Here is an 18651-nt window from a genome sequence, read left to right on the forward strand (position 1 = left end):
CCACTCTGTTTTCCTCCCCACTGATAGCTGGTGTGTGGTGAGTGTAGTGGCACACTATGGCTGCCATTACATCATCCAGGTGGGGCTGCACATTGGTGGTGTGGAAGGGAGTCCTCATTATCTGTAAAGTGCTTTCAGTGGAGTGTCCAAAAATATATGAGTTGTAAAGTATTATTATTACATGACTTACATAATACTGTAGATCAATCAAGTTAATCAGGGTAGAATTCCAATCTTGTTGCATCAAGCATGTGGGTTGGCAAAGAATGTTATAAACTGGGAAATTGTTGGTGAGAAAAATGTGTATGGTGTAAATGTAATAATGCAAACAGGGAAGTGTGAAATCATCAGGGAAATACATTTCAGAAAACGTTCCGAACAGATCCTTCTGCGCATTTCTGCCCGGGAGTATGCAACCGATTCCTAGCTGATGGACAGCTCCATGAAATGGCAGTTACTGTTATCTCCCTGCGGTGCTGTGTACATACCCTTTCGGTGCTTGAGTTCATCAGATCCAGGCAGTGTGGAAAGACCTGGTTTACACACTGAAGAGACGTTGCTGTGGCGACAAAGCCGCTCAGTCCATCTCTGTCGTTTGTTTATGAGTGGAACAGTTGCTTAAAGGAACACAGAGAAGCTTTGACAGGCTGTGGGGAACCACTATGATGGCGGGGGTTCACTGTTCCATGAAGTTCTCAAAACACAAACTTGCTCGGCTAGTGGTTCTAGCAAAACCTGCTCATTGACTTAACACGAACAACATTAAGTATCACAGCAGAAAACGTTGACGGCACGTTATAATATAAGCTCATGTTCTGCATTGAGGCCAGATGATTTCATGCTGTGGGGGGGACCCTCATCGACAGGAGAGGTGCAGATGATACTTGCTACGGGGAAGTGCAGTACAATGAAGAAACACTGGTCAAAAAGTGACTCTTCAATCCAAACTTCAGCAGTGCTTGAGGCAGGCCGCAGCCATCCCCTGACAGAAATGAAACCAGTGGAGCTGAGAAATGAAACCAGTTGCTAGGGAAGTATTTGGCTCATCTTTGAGCTGAGGCAGCAGCACATAGAGTCTAGAAAATGATTCTCGCATCCTTTCCCAATGCTTTACAATTAATAACAATTAATTCCTCCAGAAAGTGCTCAATCATTCCAGGGGTCACAAACAAATTTGCCTGTTGGCAGATTTAGACACCGGATTTCATAATCCTGTCTTTACAGATTTCTCAACAGAAGACTAAGTCTTCTAATGCAGTCAATTACACTGACATTCCACAGATGCAAGAGTTTCCCCACAGGTGCACTGCCAAATGTGTGCTGTTTGTCTTTTAAAACACCAAATAAGATGGCTAGAACACTGTTACTGACAGGAAATGAGTGGAGTAGTTGTAGCATAAAGGATTTCCTATGGCATGTTTTTTTTGGTGAAGAACTGTAAAGACACTCTCATCTTTATATAATATGCGAATCACAAGTTTTTCCTGCATTTGAGATAACTGACAGTTTAAACTTGGCCATTTACTGTACACAGCAGACAGGGTAAGGAATTTATCTGTTTTCATTTTGAATTTGGGCTTTTGTGCACATTGTTAAGAGCAATTATCTGCGAAAAAAGTCATTTGCCATTTGGTATTTATCTTTCACTGGAAAAGAAAATGTACATCTTGGCTTTCCATCAGATGTTGTCGTCTAGGTGTAAACTATGACTAGATCTTTAATGAATGCTGAAGGAAATTATTAGGGAATTCATATACCATCTATGTGCAGAGAATAAGGTTAAATCTAACAGGAGACAACCCCCCATTAAATAGAAAAACCTCTTCTGTAGGTATGGGGAATGATGACAAGGGTTTTATTCTATTTTCAGAAGTCGCCCCAAGCATTTTTACATATAGAAATCCCAAAGAAACTGATAGCTGTGGCAGTAAAAAAACAATATGAGATTAAAACCTTCAATTCACTCAGCAGAGTGTTAAGGTTTACAGCAGGAAGAAGTCGGTTATTGTTTAATGGCAAAGCCAGCTCATTCCTCCAGCTTAAATATTGACTTGAATCTTTTACGGCATCCCCTCCTCCACCCGCCAACATGCGATACATCAGGTAAATGTGCTGCTTCATATCAGACCTTTACTCCTCATGGGTCAGTGAGGCTGAGCTGATCTTTGACCCTCCTATTAGCAAGGAAGGGGACTCAAGGGAGTGATTTGCTTGAGTTCAAGATGTTCAGTAGGAGAGTGGGTTTCTGAGTTGCACCCAACTCATATGGTTGATTGTTAAGATACATTAGATTGTAGATGATATTTGTGCTGTGTTTCCATTCCTGTGCATTGCACCATCTAACTCTGGTTTTACCCCAACTTTGATTTGTTTCTCGAATTTAATTCCTTATGGCAATTGGGAAAATTATGCCAATAGAGTCCATTAGCCCTTCTGGGGTGTGATCTACACTGCTGTTCGAGAATCCCTGTGAGTTTTTGGGATTAATGAGCCTTGCCCCAGGTTCTGCTCTGCCTCTCTCTCCATTCAGTCTTCAAACATGTCCTCCTGTGCTGGATTCTCCCTGGCTGGAGCTACGGTGTGCACCCTGTAGCTTGGAAAAGACGTCAAATCTCAATAAATCCGTTTGGCTGTAACATCATTAATGGCAGGCCGTGAAGGACAGGAAGACAATGTGCGTCTGCGTTGTTCGGCGTGCGCTGAAAGGAAGTAACAACACCCGTGGCCTACCGGCCCAGGACAACAGGATCTTCCCCTGATGGCCCCTTCCAGCCAGCGGCAGATCCAGCATTGCTACGTGTTTGTTCCAGCTCGAACAGGGCACTAGTTATATGTATTGATCCCAGGTTATTGATTCCTTTATTGATTGATTTCCTGTGTAACTATGGGCTGGTTGCTTTAATCATGTCAACAAAACTGGTTTATTCCATGAATGAGTGAAAAAGCTCCTCCTGTCTGTCTATGGCATGCTTTTTATTCCTTTTGCTGTTCTATTTTGGTCTTCCATGAATCTTCTCTGGGATGATGGGATGATGTTTATGGTTTTCAGCTAGGTATTTTACACTGGTTTGGCATCAAAGCCTTAAACATCTTCGGTATTATCTCCTCTATACCTCTTGTGTGATTTTCACTTCACCAGCTGATAGTGACGGGAGAGAAAAATATCAGTCACCTTCTCAACTTTGTAAAGACACTGCAATAGTTGTGTTGGACACTATGAGAAAGCTGTGATAAGAAAGATGTACTAGTTAATTGGTTAGCTAATGCCTAGGTAAAATACATGCATACAAATCTGTAAATATCTATACTTGCTATTTGCTATGGTGAATGGTTATTGAACAAACCATTGACATTAACATCCCTGACAAATAAGTGTGGTATTTAAACAAATAATCAATTTTTCAGATACAGGGTGCTAACTACCTTTAGCAAACTCACAGCTGAAACCCCTAAGCAGGCTGACGCGCTCTAGGATTTTAGGGCCTCTTGAGTTCTATGCAGTGTGCCAACAAAAGTGCCAACAAATTGTATGGGCATGTTGTGGGTTAAGCAGTTTGGCATGACCACAATTTCATAATGATTTCATAACGTGGGGTGTGTTTTAGTCTAGTCAGGAATTGAAAGAAAAAACAACATTATAAGAAACCGATATTTTAATATTCAGTTCCTGTGGCTGAGATGTCAGTCTGGTCACCGGCGTTGGTTCATGGTCTGAACTGCTGATCATAATCATTCCTCAACATAAGTACTGTACTTATCAACATAAGGTCAGTTTCAGACAAGGGGAGGCCGTTGGACTGTTGCCCTGTCTTGAATTTTGTCTAAGTCTTTTCAAATTTCATTTGCTGTTTCTGCTCCCAGCTCACGGCCCAGTACTTCATTGAGGGTGCTCAGACACTGCAGGTAAGAACAGGGTGAGTGCTCCAGGCACCTTAAACTTTGGATTCAGTTCTCATTATCTCTTTTCCTTCGTGTTGTAGGACCTTAAAACAACAAACGTCGATAATTATAACATAAATACGTTTGGGTTCAATACAGGAGTAAGGAGTAATAATCCTTTGCCAAAAGCTACAGGAAGTATCGTCACTTGGCTTATACACCACATATTGATGGTTAAATGGGTGTGGCGTGGTTAAACTAGTTGTGTGTGATTAGTTCTAAGCAGAAATGAAACAAGGAGGAGGTCTGGTTTGTACTGGAAGAGAGCATCACACGAGACAGCATCTTAGTGAAAATACTAGAACAACTGGGGCCAGTCAGATATGGGAATGAATTCCTCATGTGACTGTGCTGCTGGTAAAATAGGTTTCCTAGCTAGTCACGACTCCCCTTAATGTGCAAGACAAAGACAGTATAGTGACCCCAATTTGAAGGAGGTCACTCTTGTAGCCTAATTTGCAGTTTTCTTTTGTGTAGCCCATGCAGTGTAGCATGCTTGATTCACAGTCTTTTTTCCTCTTAGGAATTTCCAAAAGTTTGTGATATGTTCGTTGTATAATCCGTGACCAGGTTTATGTCACGCATTGACTTCAAGGCATCAAATATGTTATTCAATAACTCATCAAAGTCAACCTGTTAGTTGAATAAAGAAAATTGACTTTTAATTCGACACAAAGCAACGAACCTGTTGTTGCCATTGACTTTCTCAGTTTTATAAAAATGCACAGTCTTTTGTCTTTTGTCAGATCACAGTTTTGCAGTCCACTTCAGGTTAATGACAGGAGCATGCTTCCCTTCACATTTGTGTTTGAACATCTCTTTCCTGTTCACAGGAATCTTATCACATTTACTGTACACCACCTCTAATGATCTTTATCACTCATATTGAACGTGTGCCCAATAAAGCACATGAGGCTAAACCATGAATTCTAGTCTCTCCAGAGGTGAATTTAACTCAGGGTTAAGGCAGGCAGGGCAGGTTCTCACGCGGCTAACTGGTGGTTTATAGATCCTCTTTGGTTTTTCGGCAGGCATACGGAAAGATACAACCAATATTCTCAGCCTTTTCCCTCAGGTGAATTGATTTGATCTGAGCCGTTGAGTAGGCTAAACTCTGAATGTTTTAACAAAGTCTAACCAGATGAAAGCTCTACAAACCCTCCCACTGTTCTGATGGACAAATAAGGCAAGGTGCAGAAGAAATTCTCAGAAATTATATTTACCTGAAGTGGATTTTTTAGCAAAAGTGGGCCATGTATGCACACATTGAATTACTTGATTTGTTAGTCATCACATCACAATCTAGGCAATTCATCAAGGTTCGTCAAAGCCTGGTTTACAGTATTACAGGTGGAATTTAAGCCCCCAAATTCTTCTTGTGCGAAGTGGTAATGGCCAAGTTACTGTACATTCTGCTTCTTTATTTCCTTATGCATTTTTGTCAACACGCAGAAACTTTCCCTTGATAATGTACCTGATAACAAAGAGTACACAGAAAAGAGAAGTTAGTTGGGCTGTGAAAGGAGCAAGACTTTCTGTGATATATTCACGCTGTTAATCATTCTTGGACATACACGTTCTCCCTTTTCAAATTCTTACATAGATTACGTTGCATTTTATAGGGAAAGAGTCCAGGTTTCAGAATTTTAGCCACATTATATAAAGAGCTCTTAAATAGCATTGGGTGTTATACAGTAGGTGCTATTCTTGCTTGTAAGGTAATCATTATCATTGTGCTTTCTGTCTCCAGGAAGATGTGTGAGGCACTCTAATGTACGAAAGGGCAGGGATATGGTGAGATTCAGTGTCTTTTTAGCAATTGGAGAGAAAACCAGGGAACGGGTTCCTTGGAACTCAAAGAACACTCTGCAACAGACTGAGCAAAGAAAGAGGACTGTAGACTCATTAAGTTAATGGAAGCTGACTCTTTTAGCGGTCTGATCACCAGGGTGGGTAATTGCCTTGCAGAGAAAATAAACACAGTGTTTTGTCATGCAGAACCCCTTGCAATAGGTTTCAATGCAAGAAGGCCCATCACTTGGGGCCAGGGCTGAAGACAAGCACATACTGTAGGAAATCTGCGTGAAATCGTTTGCTCAACTGTACGAAAAGCGCTTCCTTCATCACAGTGAGTGCATGGAGAAATACAATTTCATTATAATTAAAATTTGAACGAGACTATGGATCTATCAATTATGCTATCAATGCTATTCCTGTTGAGGTTTATTTTCCAAATATACTTCCACCTATACTTTTTAGTTTGTGTTGTCAAGATTTGTGTTTCACCGTGTAGGACAGTTGCTGGATATTTAAGTCCATTATAGAAAGAGACACTAGAGGCTATGTCAGGTGCTGTTGCTTATAGCCTATGTTGAGTTCATTCAACGCCACAAGTCATGGAACTCTAGACTGGCCATACCCCTTATTCAGGCTTCATCCTTTGCATGTTGATCATGATTCAATAAATCACACGACTCTTAATGTTTGAGTATTGAATAATGCGACCTGGCTCTTTTAACAGACTTAATACAGATTGCAAATATTTGCAGGAAACCAAATGACCTAAGATGTTACTGCCTTTTGTTAGCCCAGAACTAGTAAAATCCCCACAGTTTGTCTCTTTTAAGACTAGATCAGATATTCCAGAGTGGACGTTTTTAAGGGCAGATCTACACCATCATCAATTGAAAAATGGAAAATAGTTCAAACAGTTTAAGTCAAGATATACTGTGCCATCTTGTAAGCAAACGTCCTGATTTGTAAATGAACTCTTATGCATTTTATTTGGGTGTGTGAAACGGGGGAGAAAGGGGTGGTTTTCTGCTGTTTGAGATCCTACAGAACTTTTGCCAGGCCGATGGATTTATTCCTGCACAATATTTATGAGCTCTGCTCAAGAGCCATTGCTTTCCGGTTTCCTGCTGCTGTCATCTCTTCACTCATACAGATGTTTTAAAGAAGACAGTTTCAGGGACCCTGATGATACTTTCAATTTTAGATATCTGTGACAGAGTCTGTGTGGTCTAAAAAAAAAGATAGGATACTGACAAAGAAAATTTGAAAAGGCCTCCATTTATTGGTAATGAAGACCTTTCTACGTCAGTAATGGAGCTTGTATTACTTTAGCCAATCTTGTACCATGTTTTGGAGGTTTTTCCTCTCCTCTCGCTTTGGGCTTTTCCTTCTTCCTGCTGAAGTGAAAAGATGCTTGATGTGACTGTATCCCCCATGCCGTGTCGTACGTTTTGTGTTTTGTTCCTGCCCTTAGCTGCTTGACAAGGTGTGTTATTTGCTTAGCCTCAGTGCTGCTGGGAGCTCCTTGCCCGTTGTTATGTACACAACATTTTAACGGTCCGAACCACACATTCTATGCCTGCCTCCAGTCCTTCACTGAGGCAAACACAACACTGTGTCCCGGCACAAACGTGTCTTAATGGCAAACCGCTCGGCCCTTCGTTACCAGCCTCGCAGGCCCAGCTTAAAGATAACAAACAGGAGAGAGGGGGAAAAAAACACCAGCACGTTTGAGTGACAGGTCTCCGCCACTCCCCCCTTACATTACCGTGAGTCTCCTTATCTGTTCCGTTACAACACAAACAGGCGCACACACATACTGTATGCACACCCAGTTCCAGAGCCTCGGAGTCCTCTGGGAGTATTTGTATATGAATTAACTTAAAAGTTGAAAGAAAAAGGGGAAGGAATGAATTACATTGTTTTTGCGGGTCTGGACTCAGGAGCCAGCCCTCCTCTATTTCTTGGTTAGGACTTCTGAAAATCCATTAGTTCCACCTGGGTTAGCCAGAGTGATCCAAGCAGTCATAGGTTTATGCAGCAGGTAGTACAGCACAACCTCCCCCTCTACCTTCTCCTCTGCTCCACCCACCCCCCTGCCTCTCACCCAACTCTCCCAGCAAATGACTTCTCAATCAGCTCCACTGACCAGCCTGCTACAATAAGGACGAACAGACCAGGTGTTGCAGAGCTTTTCTGCTCCCATGACCGTGGGGATAAATAGTTCTAAAGTTGGTTCTGCGAAAGAGCAGTCTTCCCTGGTCTCCCCAGCGCACATGAGGACCGCGAAACTTGATAAAGGTACAGTGGAGATTCTTACAACATCTTGCAGCATGTGAAGGGACAAGTGCTTTCGCTTTGTGTTACTGGTCAGCATAACTTCAAAAGAACTTATTCGGGGCTCAACACTCAGAAACACCAACAGCTAACAAAGGGGAGGCGACTTTACCAGGCTGCAGCTGTCAGCATTGAAGTCGCTCCTCACAACAGAATATGTTTTCCATTTTTACTGCTTGCTGTGACAGCTGTGAGTTTCGGCTGGGAGAATGACATCACGGAGCGTACCGATATTCCGCTTTTTTCTGCGAGTTCTGAATTTATCATGATGCTGCCACAGCGTATAGTGTAAACAAGAGCTGCATCTCCTGGATTAAGAGCAGCCTTTCACTTGTGAGTTTTACCAGGCATGAACCCTACAGTCTTTAAATTTGATGTCAAGAAATTGTAGAATTGCAGTGCTGGAGAGGTTGACATCCATGTGAAAAACTGGAATATTAGTTGAACGAAATTAAGTCGCGTCTAAACGAATGCTCATATGTTTGTGTTTAGTCAGCTTTGATTGCTAAACTGATGGACAACCGCTGATCATAGTTAAGATACTTTAATATAATATCATCTATTTAGCAGGTTTTTAACTGAAGCATGTTAACAAGACCTTCTACTCTTTTTTACTTTATAAAAACATCATAAAATGACACGAAAATAAGACACATACATTAATACCTTTTAACCAGTTCTTCTCCGTAATTCTCTTTTGTAAATCTTCTAGGTTTTTTTTTTCAGCTCCACAGTGTAACAGCAGGGCTGTTTCAGACAGGTCAAACACAGTGCACACACAGAATTAGCTTGCCTTCTGACTGCCGTTTTGAATTTTAATGAGAGGTGTAGTATCTCACTTAAAAAAAAAAGAAAAAGCAATTTATTCAGAACCAAGTCAATCAATTTGGGAGGATTAAAATCTGAACCTCTCATTTTGGAAGCTGATGTGCATATTTTTAAACTAGTCAACATCAAATGGTTTCCTTCGTCGGATTAGATAAGGAGTTGGATAAAACGTGTTGTTGGTCTAAGGTGGGGTAACACCAGTGAAACGGTTTCACTGAAAGTCCCTTGTCATCTTGCTGTTAGGGATATATTCAATACAATTGACTTTGATTAGCTTTCTTTTTGCTTGCTTATTCTTTTTGATGGAGGCATGACTTCACGCTGCTTTAAGGCCTAACAAGGCAATAAGTCATCTGTGCAGTGCTTCTGAAAGTGTTAGTCAAGGAGTTCTATTTGGTTTGTCTTGGTGTCGTGAAAATGAAAAATAAAAGGTTACCTATCTGCTTGTACTGCCAGGAAATTCTCAGTGAAAGAAGATGCTCTTAACTCAGGGTCAAAGCTTTGACAGGCCAAAAATGATCCAGTATAAAAGATATCCAAAGTGTCTGCTGGGACTTTGTGGTTTTATTCAAGAAATTCACCAAACTTTTTGGAGGCATTCAGATTTTTAAAATGTCTATGGTTCCTGCCATCTTCTTCCCCTTAAAAAAAGACTGATATTCCAGGTCTGACAGTGCTGAACAGAGAAAGAGAGATTGCAGATTAATTGCCTGGTTAAAGTCACACGGGAGAACTTTACTGTGAGAGAGGTCATTGTGGATATAATCCTTTGTTCTGCCTGTTTACTCGTGGCATTGGAACAAGAATACTTTCTGTACTCCCACTAATACATACTTGATAAGGCGGAGAAAAAGCCTGTTTAACTTAAAATATATCACAATGAACTATACGCCTGTTTTTCCAGTTAAGTTTGGATAAACTCTGTTTCAATTTACATGTCACCACAATCAGTATGAACCCTGAAGTTATTTTAAAAAACATATAAGCTGTATCTCAGTCCTGTTGCTATGGAAATGGCTATTGTAAAGTCCAGTCAATGAATAACACTTAGCGTATTTTTCCAGCTTAGTCATGTTAATTGCAGATACTGCATTGTAACATAAAGGTAAATACATCAGAGAGGCAGTTAAAAGTCTGGCCTCATAACTGGCATATTGTGGGTTCAAATTCCTGTTAAGATGTTCTTGTTGTACCATTGAACAAGGTTTTTACCTGAATTGTTCCAGTAAAATACTTAGCTGTATAAATAAGTTACTTTGGTTAAAAGTATTAGCCAGAAACTTAATAAGATAATGAAAAATTAACTCCTGTAAAGGTCCCTGTAAAAGGAAACGAACATCACCACCCCCTCTACATGTTCCAGTTACACCTTTTTTTTCCCTTCTTTAAAACTGATTAACATGAAGCAAAGGTCGAAAAGCATTTCTTTTCCTCAACCAGCAGAAAAAGCAAGAAATGAGGATTTCTCAACTCTCTTCTCCCTCCCCACCACCCCTGACACACACACACACATCTATTAATTAAGCTGAGCAAAGTTCTTGGCACATTCTGAGTTTCAGAGGTCAGGAATAAATGTGTCACTTTTCCAGTCTTTTCTGCAGCTATGACAGAAATGCAGTTTTTTTTTTTTTACTTTTCTCACATGTCTGTCTGTGGCTGGTGTTGCCTGATCTGCTCAGTTAAGGGCTGTGATTTGTAAGAGTCAGATGGTGTTATCTGTCGTTAATGAACAACTAAATGGTGCCTCAGGTTTCTTTAGTGCAAGGTGCACATTATTCAAAGGTCAACTACTGGTGAGTGTAGAGAAGGGGTGTTAGACATTGCAGGACTAGTATGAATAAACAATATAGTTTGTCTCTTCCCTTTTTTTTTGGAATTTCATATAAAAGGCCCAAAGGCAGAGGTATTGAATTTCAGGTATTTAGAGATAAACATTATAAGGAAACGGCTTTAAAAAAAATCAGTCACACACTCGCAAATCAACAACAGAGCTAATCGCACGACATTGTGTCATTATCACATGACCTGCTGCAAACAGACACAAGACACACGAGAAACTCACCTGGACGGGCATTTTTTAAAATTGGTATTTCATTAAACAGCACAATAGGAAAACAAAAAGTGTATGGGTGAACACATATTTTGCATTTAAATCACATGCTTGTGCACTACAATGTTATTCAGGTTGCTGCCATTGCTGTATTGTAAGTGACTATCTGTTGAAAATCAAAATTATTTAAATGCAAAAAACAATGATAGGACTGAATATGAATTGACAGAGCATGCTCCGTTATTAATTTGAATTTAATTTCCCATATATTCAAACCCAACTCAGTAACATTGTGTTTACATTCACACCGGTAATGTATAATTAATTATTCACTACACACATACTATATGTACTTACTCTTAAATATAAAGAAATGCATTGTTAAAATGTTGTTCAAGTTAAATTCTGTTATATGTATATTTAACCACAAACTTTACTTTGTAATAACCATGATTTGTGTAGCAGCAAGAACAGGTACAAGAAATGACACAGTTAATGAAAATGTAATTATGCATAATAACATCGTAATTACACAAAAGCACACATGTAATTACCAACACAATGTGTCATATATATACATTAGAGGGAGTACCTGGATGTTCATGAATGCTATGTCTATATAGGCATGAAATCAGTGAAACTGTAGCAGAAGTAATAAAACATGACAGTGCACTTCCTCTTCACAGAGTAATATTTTCTGAATAGAATTATAGCCTATTTCATCTCGGACAGCCCTAGAATTTCTGACGTTTATGATATTCAGCTCGGTTTATCAGCTCAGTTCAGTTTATTGTCATAAGCACAAGGGCGATGAAATGCTTACTGCACTACCCCCCCAAAATTGTTCCAATCTAATCATGACCCACAAAATCCAATTTCTCCAAAAACCTCAGTGGTGGAAATGTAAGGCACTTCATTTTAAAGTGTCAGTAAAATTCCAAGAGGGAGAAGGAGAAAGCTCCAGCCGTCCTTGTGGACAGTTAAGGTGAAACTTGTATCTAATCCTAAAAACATAAGCACTAGTGTTACAATGAGACAAGGTCATTCAGACCCTCCTGCTCTCTTGTTTAGTGGCTAATTGATCCAAAACTTTCATCCCACATCCCAGAGTATGAATAGTTGTGAACTATGCCATATAAGGTTCAAGTTCAGAGCTGTCTTTTTTAAAGTACAGTTGCGTCTGTATATGTTTTCACAGGCTGCCAGCAGGATTTGGTGAGCCAGTTCTGAGCGATGACTTTACTCTGTAGTACGGTTTCAATAATCCTGCCGTTGTACGGTCACCACTGAGGACAAAATGAATTTGCCCACCTCTGGAATTCTCTCTTCTCTTTTTCACCAGGGATAACTTGACGTTTTTCCATCGCACACTTCTTTGGGAAACATAGTAAAATAACTTAAAAGGACCTGCGCAAATCCTGAAATCGAACAGGAGTCAGACCGTTTTTTTCTTGTATCGAGGCAGCCTCAAACCTAAAAAGTGATGATGTGTCTTTGAATGCGTGTGAATGCTCTCAGACAATTGATCGAAAGCAAACAGCTCGGGTTACTTTCCAATTGTTGGCCATAGTCTTAGAGCAGTAAAACAATGAAGACTGAGGCAGCACGAACAATGGGCTGTGAGGTACTGTACACCGACCTTAAAATAAGCCTATTAGGATCTTGCGAACAGAAACACCTTCAACAGGGTGTAGGAGGCATTTCTGAAGAGGGAGAGGTTTTGGGCTTATATCATGCTTCCTGATTTATTTCGCTGACATTGTTATCCAAAGCAGCTTCACCCCTTTATACAGCTGTTTTCCCCAAACAATTCAGGTGATGTACAGTAGCTCACTTAGTGGGACAACAGCACTGTCTCGGTGGGATTTGAACCCACACAACCCACCAGTGAGTCCAGAACTGAACCTAGCACACCACACTGCTGGGAAAAGGTGTCAGCCAGGGGATGATCTTGAATTCTTCTGACCCTTAGTCAAACAATTCATCCATTCCACCGCTGGCCAACATCCCTCAGAATGACTTCTCCATGTTTTTTGTCATGATTTCTGAGTGCTGCGCGACATTTTTACCTCGCTTTTACCGCGCTCTAGCGTAGCACACCACAATCTGAACAAATTTAACGCCTGATCAGATTTTTCAAGGAACTAGTCACGGAACTAGGGGAGGTTAGGGCGTTTTCAATGTGCCAGGTCTGGCAATAATTCTAGCTCTGAGCTGGGTGTATCTGTACGTATTGCACAAGACTTTTTAGAATTTCCTGCGCGGACCACATGACTGCATGGCTGCTGACTCAGTTCAGTGCTTTGCAAGAGTTTGCTGAGAAGCAGATTGGTTGTGTAGGATAAGAACTGCTCTGCGCGCAGGTAGCACACTGATTCTGAAAGGATATGGACGGACTATTTCAGTCTGATAAGTTTTGCTGCGCGTATGAAAACTCTTCTACTGAGGCCAGCATTTTAAAACTGTGTCTATTCGAGTGAAATCGAATCTATGCCAGTGTTTCTCGGCGTTTCCAATTCCGCGTATACTGTATACTGCACGTCGTTATCAATATTATAAACAAAACGCATTTCAGTGTTTGATCTGGTATTGCCTCGAAGTGCACAGTGGCCATATCCTGCCAGGGACTGACTACAATACGACACGGATCTTCTGCTCAGGAGCAGTCTGCTCAGCACGCTGTTGTCTGCTTGCGTATTTTAAGACCGACGACCTCAGACAAACAGCTCGCATTCCTACGTGTACAGCGTGAGAGCGTGGGGTTTGTTCAATGTATACCGAACGTGCACCCAAACTAGTATTATAAAAAATACTTCATTTATTCATTTAGCATTTTCTAGTGGATTTTTCAGAATACAAATAAACGTCTAAAGGCACACCAGTTAAGAGGTGCTGGTCTATGCGTTTATCACACACAAGGGTAATAATACTGTAGTTGGAATATCAATAGAGGCACAGTTTTTTTTATTTGTATCTTATTTAGCCCGTGTAACATACTGTATATCCTAAGCTTTCTCAGAATTGTCATATTGGATTTGATGTAGGTAGCTCTTGACATTTTTTTCTAGTGTTTTGAAGTTAATATATGACAAACATCACACATTCATACTCCTCACTGAAGATGACTTATTAATAACCTTTAGTCCATACGAAGACAGCTTATTCAGCCATTGTACAGCGTAATCACTACTGTTGTGACCTTGGAAAAAATAACCTAATGCCCACTTCAGCAATATGTCATATTCTTTTAAAGATAATTTGATAGCAGGAATTCTGCAGTTGCAAATATTGTTTGCACTTATTCAAGTTATGGAAAAGCTCAGCTATAGGTAAACAGCCGCTTTCAGCTGTTAATACTTAGACATTGCTATGTCATGTATTCAATTAAATTTATTTTTATATATTTCATTTATTTCAATTTATTTTTATTATATTTTATATTTTTCACAGCAAGGTTGCTCAAAGGCATTTAACAAATAATGTTTATGCTTAACATATGTATGTATGCTTAGCATATTTCTAATTTTCCCTTAAAAACCTATTCTGTACATCTTTCCAAAGTGACTCTTATGTTTTGCATTATCCTGAATTGGTTGCATAATTTTAAAAATGTTTTTTGAGTGTGTCGACAACCAAGACCCGCAAGTGCAGAATTAAAATCTTTAGGGCTGCACAAAAACAGGGTAAAGCCTCTTTCTTAAAAACGTCAGACTGTTGACCCACAAAGTGAAAAAATAAAAGCGACACAGAAGACAGACCATCACTTTGCAAATTTCATTCAGATGTTATTCTGAATTCCTACTGTGTTGTTATCACAGCTGAATAGGTTTCAGTGCTTTGAATGAAGAACACTGTGACCTCCATTAAGTGGGAACAGAAAAACGGAGCTTTTGTTTTGTGTTCACAGAATACAACTGCTTTTACCTGTGACTAAATTAAACAAATTTACTTGCAATACCAGAAAACATTTTTTATACATATACATCTACTCATAATACGTAGATTGTTTAGTCTGGCAGACTGGCAGCCCTACATTGTCAGTGATTCATAAATAAACCTTGAGAAAGTTCACTTTCTGGAAAACAACTAAAAGTCTATAGTACATGATTTTTAAACTCTATAGTGAGAGGCTCTCAATCAGTCATATTGATTCCTTGTTTAGAAGTTTGGGATACTCGCTCTGCTAACTAAAATATAAACAAAATTGGGAGAGAAGTGTTTATAAAATATCAGAACCGGAATTCTAGTGGGTACCGAGCACCCAATGAAAAAGGTTTTGTTAGTATGAAGCTTCATCCTGGCATGTTTCAATGGAAATACATTTAAAGTTCTCACAGTTCCTGAAACTGCTGTTGAAGTGTTTCCTGGTTTTGGAGCCACAAGTTCTATGCAAAAAAAACAGTTTCCTTATTTGCAGAGCCTGTGGATAAGTTTCGCAATTCATCGCTGTGTTTCTGTGTGTGTGTGTGTAAATACCTGGTAAGTATATAAATGTGTGTGAATAGCTAGTGTATGTGTCAATACGTAGTGTGTAAGTGTGTGTGAATACGCAATTTATCTTGACATTGACATTTATGTTGCTTTACTGTATTACTGTTTTTTTCCTTTACAACTGAAAGTATAAATTTTCTCTTAATTTTAAGATTTTATTTTTATGCTTGGTTTGTAAAGCACTTTAAGCTGCTATTTGTAGGAAAGGTGCTCTATAAATAAAGTTTATTATTATTATTATTATTATTATTATTATTATTATTATTATTATTATTATAATACAGTTAGTATAGAAGTCTGTCTATACCTACATGGCTACTGTGTAAATGTGCATGAATACCTAGTAACTGTGTAAGTGTGTGTACATACCTACCGTAGTAAGTGTATGTGTTGTAGTTTCTGAACAATCTCCCATTATTCCCTCATTTATGTTCCAGTACAGTACATTGTTTGTTTTGTTGCAAGACTGTTAGTTCATGGAGTTTTTAATGAAAGTTTGAGTGGGATGATGGCGACAAAGTTGTGCTTCCCTTGTGCGCAGTGGCAGTATCGTAGCCTGGGAAGTGCAGCTGGTGCGCTATCATTGCTCATAACTCGTATTCATCCGTGACATCACTTCCTGAACAGCTCGAATTACCTCAGGGATTATACTACCCCTCTCTTTTTTCGTGCGTCTGTCTCTCTGCTTCCCCCCTCCACCTCCTCTCCACTGTTGCAGCTACACCTTGGTTGACCCCCCACTCTGCATTTGGGTCTTATAACTTCTTTATTCTCCAGCCAGGCGGTTGACCCTCAGCCTAACTCCTCAATAAACGTCCCTGAAGGCATTTGCTTGCGGGGTATTGTTATTCCTCATTAGAACATGTTGTCCCTTTGAGTGCTTTGCCACTGCTTTGGATTCAAAAGGTGCTGCAGTGGCGCTGGGGCCCTGGGGTGCTATCTGTGTGGAGTTTTTTTATCCCTGTGTTTGCATGTGTTTCCCCCGGGTGCTCCCAATTTACTCCCGCAGTCCAAATGACATACTGGTAGGTCAGTTGGCTTCTGGGAGAAACTAGCCCTACTGTAGGTGTGAGTGTGTGCATGCCCTTCCATCTAGGGTGTGCCTCACCTTGGCCCCATGGCTTGCTGGGATAGCTCTGGTTTCCCCGTTGGGAGTTGGAAGAAGCAGTTAGAAAATGGACGGATGGATGGAAGATGCTACAGTGCTGGAAAAAAGCCACACACACTCTGAGCCCAGGTTTCAAGAGGGGATGAGTCACATGCTGTTTTTACCAGCTCCCATCCCTCATCCACACAACCCCTTTTTTTTATCTCTTGGCTCTTGCCTCATCCCTTTCAGGAGCTGCAGACGGTGCAAGTTCCAGCTGCTACGGTTATGCAAACGGCTTTCATCTGATGTGTGTAGGAGTGAGATATCTGTCCCGCTTCAGGTCACACAGGGTATTGTTGCCGTGGTGCTGTTACCAAGGTGCTAATCACAGCCAGGGGACTGTACCAACACAGGTGACGACATCATCTCCACAGCCGTCCTGAAGGTTAACAGTGACATGCAGCCCTGATTGCATTTATCAGAACTGCACAGGGCCGATCTTTTACTTAGCTTTGCAGAAGAACAAATTACTTCTTTAACAAAGGTTTTTTCCATATTAATCTTACAAGAAGCCTCCTCAAGGCACAATTTGAGATTTCCTGGACATCTGATGGAGTAATTTTCCTCTTCAGACTATGACACTCTGCCATTTCAGTTTCATTGCAGATGAAACAGTACCACAGTGCCCCTCCTGACAATAACTCCATGACAAGAATGCATTTTGTAAAATCTCCAAAACTCCCAACTTTTGTGTGCTTTACTATTTGTATTTGTGCCAGTCTGTACCTTTTCTCCTCTGGTATTAAGTATTGAATTGTGGCATGGCAAGGCCATCAAGAAAATGAATCAGTCATCTGCTACTTTTGTCAATTGTGTGAGATTCGCAGATACAGTGCTGATGTCATCACTCATCACATCAGAACCTTACCACCCTAATTTGTTTCTTTTCTGGGAGATGGAATTCTAAATGCAACGCATTTCTGTTTGAAAGTATTAATCTTTTGCATTGAAAAAAAAAGTGTTGGGGGTGTTTTGTTTAATCAGCAGGACATTCTTGTGCAAATCAGGCTATGAAATCTAGCTAGAAAGGAATGAGACGAAGATTACAGGATGCATAACAAGTAGAAAACAGAGTTTAACATATCCTATCCGAAGCACTGAGCGCAATCATTCATGTACATAAGTCATAATCAAATTATAAAAGTTAAAATAAATGAAAGTTAAAATAAATATTAAAGGCCTTTCTTCAAAATAACAATGAAAGAACAGAAGAGGATATAGTAAAGTATCTGGGAATTAATAGGAAACATTTTAAGGAAAGGGAAATGACTGTTACAGGATATTAAATGAGAGTCAGGTATTTTCAAAAGAAAAAATGGAGAACATGTCTCAAGCTGAGGAACTGCATATTATATAATATTCTAATAGAAGAGGCTAATGTGTTACAGGTAGTGGCAACACTTAAGATCAACAAATCTCTATGACCTGATGTGCATTCTGTTAATGATACAGAATACATTGGCAATTAATAAATCCCTTCCAACTGTCACTCAAGACAGGGGTGGTGCTCATTGACTGGAAAATTGCACAGATGTAGCTCCCATTCTTAAAAAGGCTGACAAAACCAAACTAATTATATGTACAAGTATGTTTTCTTCTACAGACACATGGAAGTTATGTAAAGAAACAGAAACAATAATTAAAATTAAACTAGAGAATTGTCGGTATGGCAATATGATTCCAGGTGGATAACAAACTGAAAGGAATGTCCTTCACTGAAGGATGAAGGAACTGGATCTTATTTGACCTCAGTAGATAAGATTTTGAGGAGAACTGAACTGATAATAGGTATTCAACATAAGGAACCAACAGCAAAACACAATCCAGGGGACACGAGAACAAAATATAAGGACCTGCATTTAAAACTTAGTACTAGAGGCAGGTTTGACATAAAGTGTTGTGGGGGTCTGAAACAAGTTACCCTGTCACATTATTGAAGCAGACACACGATTTGTTTTCAAGGAATGTGTGAATGAGATCCTCGGATCAGATAGGCACACCCAGTTGAGCCACATAGTCTCTTCTTGTTTGTAACTGTTGTAACAACAGTTTTTTAAGCAGA

At 39.9% G+C, this 18651-nt stretch overlaps 1 protein-coding gene across 7 annotated transcripts in view; it reads left to right on the forward strand.

Moving 5' to 3' along the window:
- Positions 1 to 18651, forward strand: part of rbm47 (RNA binding motif protein 47) — a 59913-nt gene that overhangs the window by 29795 nt on the left and 11467 nt on the right. Inside the window, exon 1 of one of the 7 annotated variants that reach the window (XM_088623418.1) lies at positions 7743 to 8034. The exons of the other annotated variants lie outside the window; for them this stretch is intronic. The gene's annotated coding sequence lies outside the window, so the exon portion shown is untranslated. Of the gene's footprint in view, positions 1 to 7742; positions 8035 to 18651 lie in introns of those variants that run through there. 7 annotated transcript variants of the gene reach the window in all.

This window comes from Lepisosteus platostomus, chromosome 1 (assembly GCF_059453375.1).
Source record: "Lepisosteus platostomus isolate fLepPlt1 chromosome 1, fLepPlt1.hap1, whole genome shotgun sequence".
NCBI classification, from domain to species: Eukaryota; Metazoa; Chordata; class Actinopteri; order Semionotiformes; family Lepisosteidae; genus Lepisosteus; species Lepisosteus platostomus.